The sequence below is a fragment of the Macaca nemestrina genome, chromosome 8, assembly GCF_043159975.1.
Source record: "Macaca nemestrina isolate mMacNem1 chromosome 8, mMacNem.hap1, whole genome shotgun sequence".
In the NCBI taxonomy this organism is placed as follows: Eukaryota; Metazoa; Chordata; class Mammalia; order Primates; family Cercopithecidae; genus Macaca; species Macaca nemestrina.
In genome coordinates this window covers 152,149,473-152,162,820 of record NC_092132.1, presented here as the reverse complement: position 1 = coordinate 152,162,820, position 13,348 = coordinate 152,149,473, and the positions used below count along the sequence as shown (strand labels likewise).

Sequence of the window (13,348 nt, the reverse complement as noted above, 5' to 3'; positions counted from 1 at the left end):
TGAGGATGGCTGAACCTTGTGGGGAGGTGGGATTTCTACCCGATGGTGTCCCTGCTCCCCTGTAACAGTGTGTGGGAGGGAACCATAGCCGACTCCTTAGCTTTCCACTGGTAAAATGATCACTGACTTGCCCCGTGGGTGATAATTTAACTCGCACCTTAACCATTCAGTTCCCTGATGCCTTAAATCAGTGGTCCCCAACCTTTTTGGCACTAGGAACCCGTGCAAGACAATTTTTCCATGGACGGGGTGAGGGGATGGCTTCAGGATGACTCAAGTGCATTTACATGTACTGTGCACTTTATTTCTATTATTATTACATTGTAACAGATAATGAACTAATTACACCACTCACCATCCTGTGGAATCAGTGGGCGCCGGAGCCTGCTTTCCTTCATCTAGAGGGTCCCATCTCAGGCTGATGGGAGACAGCGCAGGTCATCAGGCATTAGTTAGATTCTCATAAGGAGCGTACCACCCAGATCCCTCGCACGCACAGTTCACAACAGGGTTCGAGCTCCGAGGAGAATCTAATGCAGCCACTGATGTGACAGGAGGCGGAGCTCAGGCGGTCCTGTGAGCAGTGGGGAGCAGCTGTAAATACAGATGAAGCTTCGCTGGCTCACTTGCTGGACTGCCACTCACCTCCTGCTGTGTGTCTGGGTTCCTAGCAGGCCATGGCCCGGGGATTCAGGACCCCTGCTTTAAATGTCATCACCATTTAATTCCTTTAAAAACATCCATGAAGCATGGACTCGAGCCAGCTATTGTTTTGTTTGCTGGGGCCTAGGCCCATGAACAAGCCCCATCCCAGCCACTGAGGAAGGCAGTGCATTCGTGTCACCGGTGAGCACAGTGGCTTCCCGTGTGTGCACAGCTGACTGTGACAGAGCCTGGCACAGATGTGGAGAGGGGAGAAGTGCATCCCTCCAAGACACCCGGGAGGGCCTCCTGGAAGAGGGGTCCAGGGTGGCTCAGCCTCCAAATGGGTGGGAAGTTGAATTGGAGGGAGAATTGCTGTCTAGGATGAGAGCCTGAGCAAAGTCAAAGAATTGTGGAAAATTTTCCTGGAGATCATGGATAATTCGAGACTGAATTTTGTACCCCCCACCTGGTGGGCGTGAGCTGCTGGACGACCAGCTATTCTTAGTAGAAAACAAAATTCCCAGACAATATTGTCTATATTTCTCACAAAAGCCCTTGCGTTGTGAATGAAAATTATTATATCACACCTTAAATTGAGAACCATTTCAAATCCCTATTTGAAGTTTTACTTTACATCAAATTCTCATTAGACTGAAAGATCCCCGAGAGTGGGGAGACATTGTTTGCTTCTGTTCATAGAGGCTCTGTAGAGTCCCTGGAACTTGGCAAGTACTAACTGTGCTGACTGAATGGACGCACGTACATTATATGGCGTCTGGTGACTGTCTCTGACTTTGAAGGGTGTCATGTTTTGTCTACCTTGAAAGGGTTGGGTTTGATCAGTACTTTCTCAGTTTACTCAGGGAGTCACTTACTCAGCACAGCCACCAGGAATAGCAAAGATCAGCTCTCCTTCCGAGGTTTCCTGTCACTGAAGCCAGCACAACGGGGGTGTGTTCATCCTGTTCATGGACTATTGACTGATTCCTCTTTTCTTTTTTTTTTCTTTTCTTTTTTTATTTTCTTTTCTTTTCTTTTTCTCTTTTTCTTTCTTTTCTTTTCTTTACTTTTTTTTTTCCTTTTTTTTCTTTTTTCTTTTCTTTGAGACAGAGTCTTGCTCTGTCCCCAGGGCTGGAGTGCAGTGGTGCAATCTCATCTCACTGCAGTCTCCACCTCCCAGGTTCAAGCGATTCTCCTGCCTCAGCCTCCCAAGTAGCTGGGACTACAGGCGCCCGCCACCACGCCCGGCTAATGTTTTGTATTTTTAGTAGAGACAGAGTTTCACCATGTTGGCCAGGCTGGTCTCGAACTCCCAACTTCAAGTGATCCGCCCACCTTGGCCTCCCAAAGTGCTGGGATTACAGGCATGAGCCACCACACCTGGCCCCTATTTCTGTTTTCTATAGTCAAGTATGCATTAAGTAATCCTGATGCACCCATGTGTCCTGAAAGCAGGTGTTTATCCTGCTTGGTTAACTCGAGAGTAGCATAAGGTAGACACCACAGATCTGGTTCAGAGCAGCCACATGTATTCTCTGTTCCTACGTCAAAGACTTCACTGACTTCCCTTGGTCAACTAGAGCATAAATATGCTTTTTGCTAGTGACAACGGATGAACAGGAGGTCATCGGCTGAGCAGAAAGTATGGTGGGTGTGTTTCCTACCTGAGGCCCATGACTTTTATGTTTTTGAATTATTTACACTGTATTTCACCAATATGCTCTCTTATAGCCCCTTTTTACTTTAAGTACAGTAGTTGGGAAGCTAAGAGACTCAGAAGAAACAGAAATTAAAATAGATTTATATCAGGAGAAGCTGACAGTCTGGAGTTTGATAGTCGATAAAAACTTGAAAATTTCCCTCTTTTTATTTGGCCCTCGGGCATAAATTATTGATTGAGCTGACAGACTCAAGCTGATGTACTATGAGAGCATTTCATCAATAATATCTCCTTTGCTTATCCAGTAAGTAACCTCGGTATTAAATAGAGAGGGAAAAAAATCACTTGGTGAAGATATCCACTCCCAAATGGCAATAGATGGAAAAGGTTATAAATCCAGTTATGATTCAACTAAAGACTAATTGGACAGCTTTCATAAGAACAGATGAGACTTCCTAGCAAGACAGACAATTGTTTGTGCCCTGTAATTCCAGACAGTCCTTCTGTCTGAGATGCTGAGAAAGGTCCCACTGAGTGAGGACCTGACACTAGAACCCTGCGCCCGGCAGGGAAGGGACCCCAGAGGATGAAGGACAGGGACTCAGGCTACTGACTTAGCTGTGGAATGACCTAATTCTCTAAAAAATGCAGATTTTATCATGCCATATACCCTGAATCTGTGACTATCTCTGTTCTATGTGATAGTGTAGATTCTAGATGCTAGAGAAGCAGCAAGTTGTTTAAACATTTTAAATAAAAAGATCAGGTAATGATATTAGGAGCCCTTTAAAATTCAGTTAGAAATGGGCTGGGCATGGTGGCTCTTGCCTGTAATCCCAGCACTTTGGGAGGCTGAGGCGGGCTGATCATGAGGTCAGGAGATCGAGACCATCCTGGCTAATATGGTGAAACCCCGTCTCTACTAAAAATTCAAAAAAATTAGCCAGGCGTGGTGACGGGCGCCTGTAGTCCCAGCTACTCGGGAGGCTGAGGCAGGAGAATGGCGTGAACCTAGGACACAGAGCTTGCAGTGAGCTGAGATTGCACCACTGCACTCCAGCCTGGGCAACAGAGTGAGACTCCATCTCAAAATCAATCAATCAATCAATCAATAAAAATTTAGATAGAAATGAACCGATTTGAATCATCAATGCAAAAAGATCTCCCAATTAATATATTGAAAAATAGTATCATATTGCAATTAGGGGTAATTATTTTCCCACTTAAATAGTTTTATTTTACTAGTTTTGCATAAAGTGAGGATAGTAAATCCTTTTAAATCTACATTTTAATGTCATTTAAGTACATAAAATGTACAGTTAAGTCCTCACAAGTGCTTTTAATGAATAAGAGATGATAAAGGCAACATGATTTTACAGGTCCAAAATGACTGAAGTTGTGATTTGTAATGTGGCATTCCCTCTGTTTTGTGTAAGGTCAACACCATTCTATTTTGAATAACAGAAACACTATTATTATTATTATCTTTATATGGCTCACCATGATTCTTGGTCCTTCTACCTTACTTTTTTCCTGTAGGTGATTACTTTTTGCCTGGGTGCAGTGGCTTACACCTGTAATCCCAGCACTTTGGGAGGCTGAGGCAGGCACATCACCTGAGGTCAGGAGTTTGAGAATGGCCTGGCCAATATGGTGAAACCCTGTCTCTACTACAAATACAAAAATTAGCTGGACATGGTGGTGGTGGGCACCTGTAATCCCAGCTACTCAGGAGACTGAGGCAGGAGAATCGCTTGAACTGGGGAGGTGGAGGTTGCCATGAGCTGAGATAGCACCATTGCATTCTAGCCTGGGCAACAGAGTAAGACTCCGTCTAAAAAAAAAAAAAAGAAAATTTTTTAACTTTTAAGTTCAGGGGTACATGTGCAGGTTTGTTATATAGTCAAAATCATGTCATAAGAGTTTGTTGTATAGATTATTTCATCACCCACGTATTAAGCTTGCTACGCAATAATTATTTTTTTCTGCTACTCTACCTCCTTCCACCTTCCAACCTCCAGAGGGGAACAACCGACACTGGGGCCCATGGAGGGTGGAGGGCGGGAGGAGGGAGAGGATCAGAAAAAATAATGGGTACTAGGCTTAATACCTGGGTGCTGAAATAATCTGTACAACAAACTCCCTTGGTGTGAGTTTCCCTGTGAAACAAACCTGCACATGTACCCCTGACCTTAAAACTTAAATAAAAAAACCCAAAACAGCCACAACAGCAAACATTTCGAAACTGAATATGAAGAGTTGAAGTTCTTGGCGTCTTTCCTCCGTGTGTACATGAGCCTGTGCAGAATTGCAGGGGTGATTTCCACGCTGTCCGCTTCAGTGTGAGGGCTGTGAGCGTTATCAGTTGTACCCAGAGACAACACTCTCACAGGAGGTATAACAGTGTCCCTTCCTATGAATAATATGTGTCTATTTCTTGACGCTTCCTCTACTCTTGGGCATTTGGGTTGTTCTTGGCGTTTTATCATAAACATGCTAAAGTAAATGTCCTTGGGTATCAATTTTGCATACTACTTTATGATATTAATATTTTCTCCTTCCTTCCTTCCTTCTTTCCTTCCTTCCTTCTTTTTTTCCTTTCTTTCCTTCCTTTCCTTCCTTCCTTTCCTTCCTTCCCTCCTTCCTTCCCTCCTTCCTTCCTTTCATCCTTTCTTTCTTTTCTTTCTTTCCTTACTTTCTTTCCTTTCCTTGCTTCCTTTCCTTCCTTCCCTTCTCTCTCCTTCCTTCCTTCCTTCCCTTCCTTCCTTCCTTCCTTCCTTCCTTCCTTCCTTCCTTCCTTCCTTCCTTCCTTCCTTCCTTCCTTCCTTCCTTCCTCTCTTTCTTTCTCTCTATCTCTCTCTCTTTCTCTCTCTCTTTCTTTCTTGACAGGGTCTCTCTCTGTTGCCCAGGCTGGAGTGCAGTGGTGTCATCTCAGCTCACTGAGACCTCTGCCTCCCAGGCTCCAGCAATGGAACTACAGGTACCACCATGCCCAACTAAGTTTTTGTATTTTTAGTAGAGACAGAGCCTTGTTATATTGCCCAGGCTGGTCTTGAACTCCTGGGCTCAAACGATCCACCCGCCTCAGCCTCCCACAGTGTGAGTCACAATGTCTGGCCAATATTATTTTCCCGCAGAAGTGGACTCACTCTTTATACGTTCATGGTATTACCAGTGTGACAGTTGCATATGTGCACATATACCTTATGTATACGTAGGCATGTGTGCATCTTACTGGTTTTATTTTCGTCTTGTTGTGGGGTTTTCATAGGTTTAAACCCTTGCAGTGGAGGCGTTTGCATGCTCCATTGCAGGTAACCCTCCCAACAATCTTGTGAGGGAGGCGTCACCGTCACCGCTGTGCCAGGGAGAAACTTTGGCTGGATTCAGGCCCAGAGCTGGGGTGGCAGAGCTGGGGTTCAGGTGGGCATCCCCGCACACAGCCTGCTGCTGTTTTCTGGGCTGCTCTCCCAGCATGGTTAGGAGTCCTGGGCTGCTCACACAACTGCACGGAGTGGCTCTGACTCCACGCAATAAACAAGGAGGCTCCGTGAAGCCCCCTTTTGTCCTAATACGAAGGGTTCGGCGACTCCTTGTAACAGTCCCATGCGTGTGCTCTGTGCTCATGCTGCTGCTGCTGCTGATTTTGGAATCACTCTTTTTGCAGTTCACGTTTTGGAGACTTTTTATGCATCAGTTTGAAGGCTTTTATTTAATTTGAGAATCATCAGTGAGCTCATCAATTCTGGAAATGGAAACATCCCCAGTGTGCTTCATGGATAAAACCCTGTGACTCTGAACCCTGTCTCAGGACTTTGTGGATTTTAACATCACTCATCAGCTCCGGCTTGCTGTTTAAAGTTTATAAAAAAATCAATAAAAGGCATTTATTTAATTTGACATTAATGCACCAGCTGATCAATTATGGAAATGCAAACATTTCCAACATGTTTTATTGATAAGAATTTTAAGCAAATAAAAGCATCTCTTTGTATGTTTTTCATTGCAACACACTTGCATATTGCAATTAAGACTCTGCCAAGTCACACAGACAACACGCAACCTAAAAAGACATCTTTCCCACTCCTCCTTTCCGAGGAAGTTTGAAGAAGCCAGAAGTTAAAAACTGTTCATCTCTCACCAAGGCCTATTACCAGACACCGTCCCAGTTACCCTGGGTTCCGTGGACTCACTGGACATGGGGGCGAAGGATCCTGGGCATGCTCAGTCCTCCATGGTCAGTGCTGGCAGTGACCAGATTTCCTCCTGTGATAGTCGGGGGGCTTCATCATGAGCCGCACCTGAACAAGGAAGGTTCCCCATTGAGGGCAGTCCATTTTCCAGTGTCCCCAAGGACCACAGGTTGGGCATGGTTTGGTGGATGCCGGGCGTTAGGACAAGCCTTGGTCCAGTGTCCAGGGTTGGGCATGGTTTGGTGGAGGCTGGGGGTTAGGACAAGCCTTGGTTCAGTGTCCAGGGTTGCCACATGGGAAACAGACTCCCGGAGAGGTGGGGGAGTTTGGATTCTCGGGAGGCTTTTGTGTAACTGACTTTTGGACCACAAAGGTGAGTGTTTTAAACGGTGCTCTAGTTCGAGAACAGTGAGGAGTGGTTGTCTTGCTGAGGTTGATGTGATTAGGAAAGTTATATTGAAAGAAACAAGCAAAAGGAGAAAACGTTATTTGTGTGGGAATAAAGTCCTGGAAAGTTCCCTGAAGTCATAGGTCTCATAGTACAGGAAGGAGCTGATCAGGACATGTAACAGAAGCTTCATAAGGACACCACTGAAGGTCTGTGACAAGGTTGGCTAGGAAACAATGAAAGTCTGAAAGAAAAAGAGACATAAGTGGCTTCTGTGGATTTCTCTTTCTTTTCCCCAGGGATTCAGTTGAGGCAAAGAGAAGTGGGTCCTTTCCCTGGATGAAAAAAAACACCTTACAGAGAGTGAGCATCAAAGGTGGCTGTGGCTTTCCAGGCTGTGCATCTCCTGCCCACTGTCGTGACACTTGTGCAGGCAACAGGCCACGCTCCTTCCCCACTTCCGTGCTCTGCTCCAGAAACAAAGGGTGTTATGTGCTGACTCACAGATTGTAGAAAATCCACTTGCTTTCCGGGGAAGTGCTGGGAGTGGGGATACAGAGACGATGGTGTTTTTCCCACACCTGCCTGGGTTGCAGCTGGGATGGGCAGTGAGGCAGATTTGGGGGGACCCACTTCTGTTTTCTTCTTTTCTAAATAAAACAGGGGTTGGATTTGATAAAGTCTGACACTGCTTTCTACTCTGTGGCTTCCTAACTCTGTTGTTCATTTTCACAGACCATGACCTGGAACTTCTGAATGAAGCAACTGTGAATTTTCTTTTTCCTTTTTTTTTTTTTTTGAGACGGAGTCTCACTCTGTCATCCAGGCTGGGGTGCAGTGGCGCGATCTCGGCTCACTGCAAGCTCTGCCTCCCGGGTTCACGCCATTCTCCTGCTTCAGCCTCCCGAGTGGCTGGGGACTACAGGCGCCCACCACCACACCTGGCTAATGTTTTGTATTTTTAGTAGGGACAGGGTTTCACTGTGTTAGCCAGGATGGTCTCGATCTCCGGACCTCGTGATCCAATTGCCTCGGCCTTCCAAAGTGCTGGGATTACAGGTGTGAGCCACCGTGCCCAGCCCCCAACTGTGAATTTTCTAAACCGTTGGCGGCTGTTGTTATTGTTAAATAGTGGAGGCAGCTGGTGTAATCTTTTTCGATCCACACTCCATTCCCCCAAACCAGAACAACGTTAGGCATGGAAAAGGCACTCAGACGTTTGGCGGATGAGTGAGTGAGCTGAAGCCATCAGGGTCCTTTTTTTGTTGCAGGACAGCCTTCCTTATTGGCCTGCTGCTGGCTCTGCTGGTTTGGGTGATGAAAACCTTCCTACGTGTGAGTTTGGGAGCTGGGCAGGTGCCTTCTCCATGGCACACGGGGAAGGACAGGCTACCTTTCTTCCACGAGAAAGCACGTTCTATAGATTATCACAGATTTTTATATAGTCTACATCTTGTGCAGCTGAATTGAGTCAGCCTGGGGTGGCAGAAATAATCATGGGGCCGGGAGGACTGGATGTCAGCATCAATGGTGACATTGATCCGTTGTGTGGTTTGGGGACACGTGCCTTGTGTCTCTGGGTCATGTCCTCTCCAGCTTTAACGTGAGGAGATTGGGTGACACAGTCTCTGAGTTTCCTGCCCACTCTAAAATTATGCCTTAATTCATTCTTGCACGTGAGGAAGAAATTCAGAGGTTATCAGGGACACACGTGGGGAAGTGAAGGCACCCGGCGTCGGCCGTGGCTTGGGACATCGCGTGGGCACAGCAGCAGCCTGAGGAGCGCGGGCGCCGGCATCTGGCAGGGGCTGCTCTGCAAGCTGTGGCTCCGGGTGGGGGAGGCAAAGCGCTCCCGGCTTCGTGGGCGATTCGGAACATCTGTGTCTTCTTCATGCTCCATTCCAGACGGGCCACCATCTTGCTGAGTCATCACACACACGCACACGCACGCACACGCACACACGCAACGCACACGGGCGCACACCCGCACGCACACGCGCACACGCACGCACACGCACACACGCACGCACACGCGCACACGCACGCACACGCACACACAGGCACACGCACTTTTCGCTGACTTGGGTGTGGGTTACAGGCTTCCTGTTCACATCTTCTCATTTGAGGGCCCAAGATCCTGTGGGTCCACTCGCAGTCCTGCCGGTGCTCTGCCTCCGCCTTGCACCTGCCCAGGGGGCCTCTGAGCATTTGGAGGGGTGCATGCGAGGTGCTCTGTCCTGGGTAAAGCGGCCTTGGCTCTCTGGGCACCCAGTGGATTCCAGCTGGTCTTGGCCGTGGTGTGGCTCGTCTGTCCTGGACTGGAGGTGTGCACAGCGGACCCCAGCCCAGGAAGGGGAGCCTGTGGACTTGGCCATCTGCTTCCGCCTCCTAAGCGACCCGGCGACCTCTTTGTCCTGTGTTGTCTTCTTCGGGAATGGAGGGGAGCTGGCGGCAGGTGTCCTCATCCATGCAAAGCCACGGACAGTCGCGCCCCGACTCAAATCCATGCAAAGCTAGGGGCAGTCGCTCCCCGACTCAAATCCATGCAAAGCCATGTGCAGTTGGGTCCCATGCCTTCTTGGAGAGGCGCAGGGGAGGAAGAAGGATCCTCTGTGTGTAGTCCACGCCTGGGACTAAAACAGGCAGAAATCTCACTGATGCCCGAGGAGTCAGATGCCAGGAATTGGTGTCCTGCGTGTTTTTCTTTGTATCGCATGGAGGTGTGGACTCAAGAGGAAGATGAGTCTCAAGCACGGTGTGTATGGGCGTGGACGAGCCCCCTGCAAATGAAATAGTTGTGCAATCGCAGAGCAAGGGAGGCAGGACCGTCAGGCCAAACATTTGTCCCTGCCAATTTTGGTTTCATGTTCCTCTAAATGCCTTTGTCCCTGTCCCAGGAGCCTATTTGAAAACTCCATAAGTCACACGTAAGCTTGTGTTGCTGAGAAGGGCACCAAGACCAGCAAGTCTCCTTTATTCTTGCAACCAGCGTGTTCTGATCCACCCCATCAGGGTCCATGCTGAGCCCGGGGAAGACACAAAAATTCAATCGCTCCCTGCTCTGCCTTCGGGCTTCACGGAGGAGAATCGTGTCACAGTGTGATGATGAAAATGAGATGATGTGGGGATGCTTTTCTGAGTCAAATTGCATAACATCATATATTCAATTCGTGTCTAGTTTTCTCTGAACTAGGCTGTCCATCAACAACACAAGGTCTGAGTTCCAGGGGCCTGGTGGGCAGGCCACATCCATGCATGTGGTGTGAGGGCCTTGAAGGTGCATCCACTGTTATGCCCAGACTGTTTGTTCCCCAAAGAAGACCACCAGAGTCCAGAGTCAAAGCCAAGCGGCAAGGATCTTTACTACAAGTTCGAACTTGGTCCCTCCTTTACACAGTATACAAGAGGGCCCCGAACAATGCGAGCGTTTGCTTTTTATAGCCCGAAAGTTGTAGGGGAACAAAGAAATTCCTGCGCTTTCAGTAACCTTGAACGGCTGTCTCCTTATCGGAGACTTTCCAGGTGGTGTTTGTACTGAGCTCAGGGAGTTTGAGAGATATATGGTGGTGGGATGGGAGGATGGGATGTGTTTGTGCTAGGCTCAGGGAGTTTTGAGCCCGGGGCTGAGGAATGTGCCCAGCTCCTTTCACCACAGGACGGACACTCAGAATCATTTTACTCTGATTGATAAGGTACCCGGGAGGAACAGGGATTGCATCCGCCTGAGGCCAGGATTGTGAAGGGCTGAGTCCAGTGGGCAGCAAGTCTCACACCTCCCAGGAGGGACTGCAGGCCTGGGAACGATCGCTGTGTTCAGGGCACCATGCCACCTGCCTGGGCACGGAGGACAGAGCGCAGGTCCCGTGACTCCCATGTGTGATGACAGTATGTGTAAAATAACCCGGGCTGCTTCTCAGGTGCAGAGCTGATTTCACACAGCAGAGCATCTAATTTACCAAGTTCTCTGACGTATGGCATCATCGGTCTCCGCATGATTCCTGCGAGGGGCTGAAATTTGGATCCCTGACATTAACTGTTATTGAATAGGCTGTAAATGAATCTCATACTTCATTTATGCTTTTAATGTTTCTTTAGTTAGATTCTAAATGCATTTTGCTTTCTCCTGTGCTCTTCCCTGAGACCAGGAAAATTGCCTGCTTTCAATTCCCTGATAACTGAGTTTTCCCCATAATGAACTAACAAATATCTTCATTAGTGCTTCTCATTTCCACTTGTGGTTTGCTCAAAATTAAGCAATGCAGAGTATCTGCAGATGCTCCTTTCTAAGCATCTAACATAGAGACATATAGGAATCCAACTTCCATTTCCCTACAGATTATCTGATTACATAGGAGCAAATGCAGCCACTCTTAATGATCCGTGCTAATGGGAGCAGGGGTGACTTGGGAAAATGAAATCCATTGAACTCAGAAGCTCTCTTCCCCCATTGATTTCAACCTTTCCACCCAGCCAGCGTTTGACAAGCACCACTAACAAGCAGTAGAATTGACTGGCTGATTCCATCTCTCCATCCTTTCAAACTCGTGCTAATGAGCAAGCAAATCACAAACAGGAAAAAGAGGGAAGAGGCAGGATGCTCGGAAAATCCCCCAACTGGAACAGTCCTTCTGCAGTCATTGCAACTGTGTGGACATGCACGAGCTGGATTTAAAATCTATTAGAAAGATTGGCACCAAAAGGGCTGCATTTGGGAGTGGCATTGGGATGAAGACAGCTTGCTTATTATTATTTTTCTTTCCATAAAATCTCTCATTACACGGCAAACACATCGTACAAAACTGGCCATATCTCAGCACCACTGTGTCTGGAAGTCTCACCCTTTAATGCCTTGTTTTGTCTGGTGATGAGGATTTTACTGTGCCTCTTGTTGAAATGTTTCTTCTGCCTGTGCTTCAGCAATATATATATACACACACACATATTTTTATATATATATACACACACACACATATATATATATATTTTAGACGGAGTCTCGCTGGAGTGTAGTTGCACGATCTGAGCTCACTGCAACCTCTGCCTCCTGGGTTCACGCCATTCTCCTGCCTCAGCCTCCTGAGTAGCTGGGACCACAGGCGCCGCCACCACGCCTGGCTAATTTTTGTATTTTTAGTAGAGACGGGGTTTCACTGTGTTAGCCAGGATGGTCTCGATCTCCTGACCTCGTGATCTGCCCACCTCGACCTCCCAAAGTGCAGGGATTACAGGCATGAGCCCCCGCGCCCGGTGCTTCTGCAATATTTTAATGTAGACTCCTTTCCTTCTAAGCCATGTACCCTAAATACACTTGGTTTTCAAAGCTCTGTATTTTCATCCTTGGCCTTTCGTTGTGAGTCTGTTTCAGTGCTGTGCTAACACTTCCATGTATCTTGTTTCAAGTTGAAGTAGGATTTAGCTCTGCTTTAAAACTTTAAATTTAAAAATAGTAGTGAGTTTTTCAATTTAAATTCAGATTTTCTTTTTCTGTGATTGGTGTGGTATGTGCTACGAGACAGAAATGAGTAAGAAGACAGTCATGATCGTCAAAAGCTATAAAGAGGAACAGAATAAATGCCAAGACAGAAGTGGGGTTATTGTTGAATTTTTTTTTTTTTTTTTTTTTTTTTTTTTTTAGACTGAGTTTCGCTCTTGTTGCCCAGGCTGGAGTGCAGTGGTGCCATCTCGACTCACTGCAACCTCTGCCTCCCGGGTTCAAGCAATGCTCCTGCCTCAGCCTCTCAAGTGGCTGGGATTACAGGCATGCACCACCACACCCAGCTAATTTTTGTATTTTGAGTAGAGACAGGGTTTCACCATGTTGGTCAGGCTGGTCTCGAACTCCTGACTTTGGGTGATCTGCCCGTCTCGGCCTCTCAAAGTGCTGGGATTGCAGGCGTGAGCCACCGCGCCCGGCCTATTGTTGAACTTCTGACTGCAGAAGCCAAAGGTCCTCACTTTATTTATTGGTCACACAGTACACTGCTAGGACCGTACTGAGTAATCACACATGCAATCTCATTTAGTTTCCACAGTAACCCGGGAAGCACATGACATTCAATCCCCATTTTATTGATAAGGCAAAGGCAGCTTTGAGAAGTTCAGTAACTTCCCCAGGGTCTCTTAGGTAGTAAATTCCGTAATCCGATTCCATAAAGGGCAATGACCCTCTGTACTATTATTTTTTCCTTCTCATTCAAATGTCATGAGAAGGATAGAAAGTGTGAGGGTAAAACCAGGTTTTCAAAAAAGGTTTAAAATATACTTTTCTACATGGGCGAGGCCTAAGCGCTCATGCAGACCGCTTAATGAGTCAGTCAAGAGGATGAGGACAAAGAGACAGGGTGAGGAAGGGGCTTTCATAGCAAGTTTCTTAAAAAGAAATATGGAGGCAGTGGCATGTCCAGGTGCAGGTGGGGTCTCCAGGTGGTGGCTCAGGTGCAGAGGACATGGAGCATTCCAAAG

The 13,348-nt window shown here is 47.2% G+C and overlaps 1 long non-coding RNA gene across 1 annotated transcript in view; it reads left to right on the top strand.

Moving 5' to 3' along the window:
- The window catches only part of LOC105491889 (uncharacterized), a 46,030-nt gene extending 39,825 nt beyond the window's left edge, over positions 1-6,205 (top strand). Inside the window, exons 2-3 of the long non-coding RNA XR_011607313.1 lie at positions 5,195-5,285; positions 5,973-6,205. This is a non-coding gene — a long non-coding RNA (uncharacterized lncRNA). The remainder of the gene's footprint in view (positions 1-5,194; positions 5,286-5,972) is intronic.
- The last annotated feature ends 7,143 nt before the right edge of the window (positions 6,206-13,348 follow it).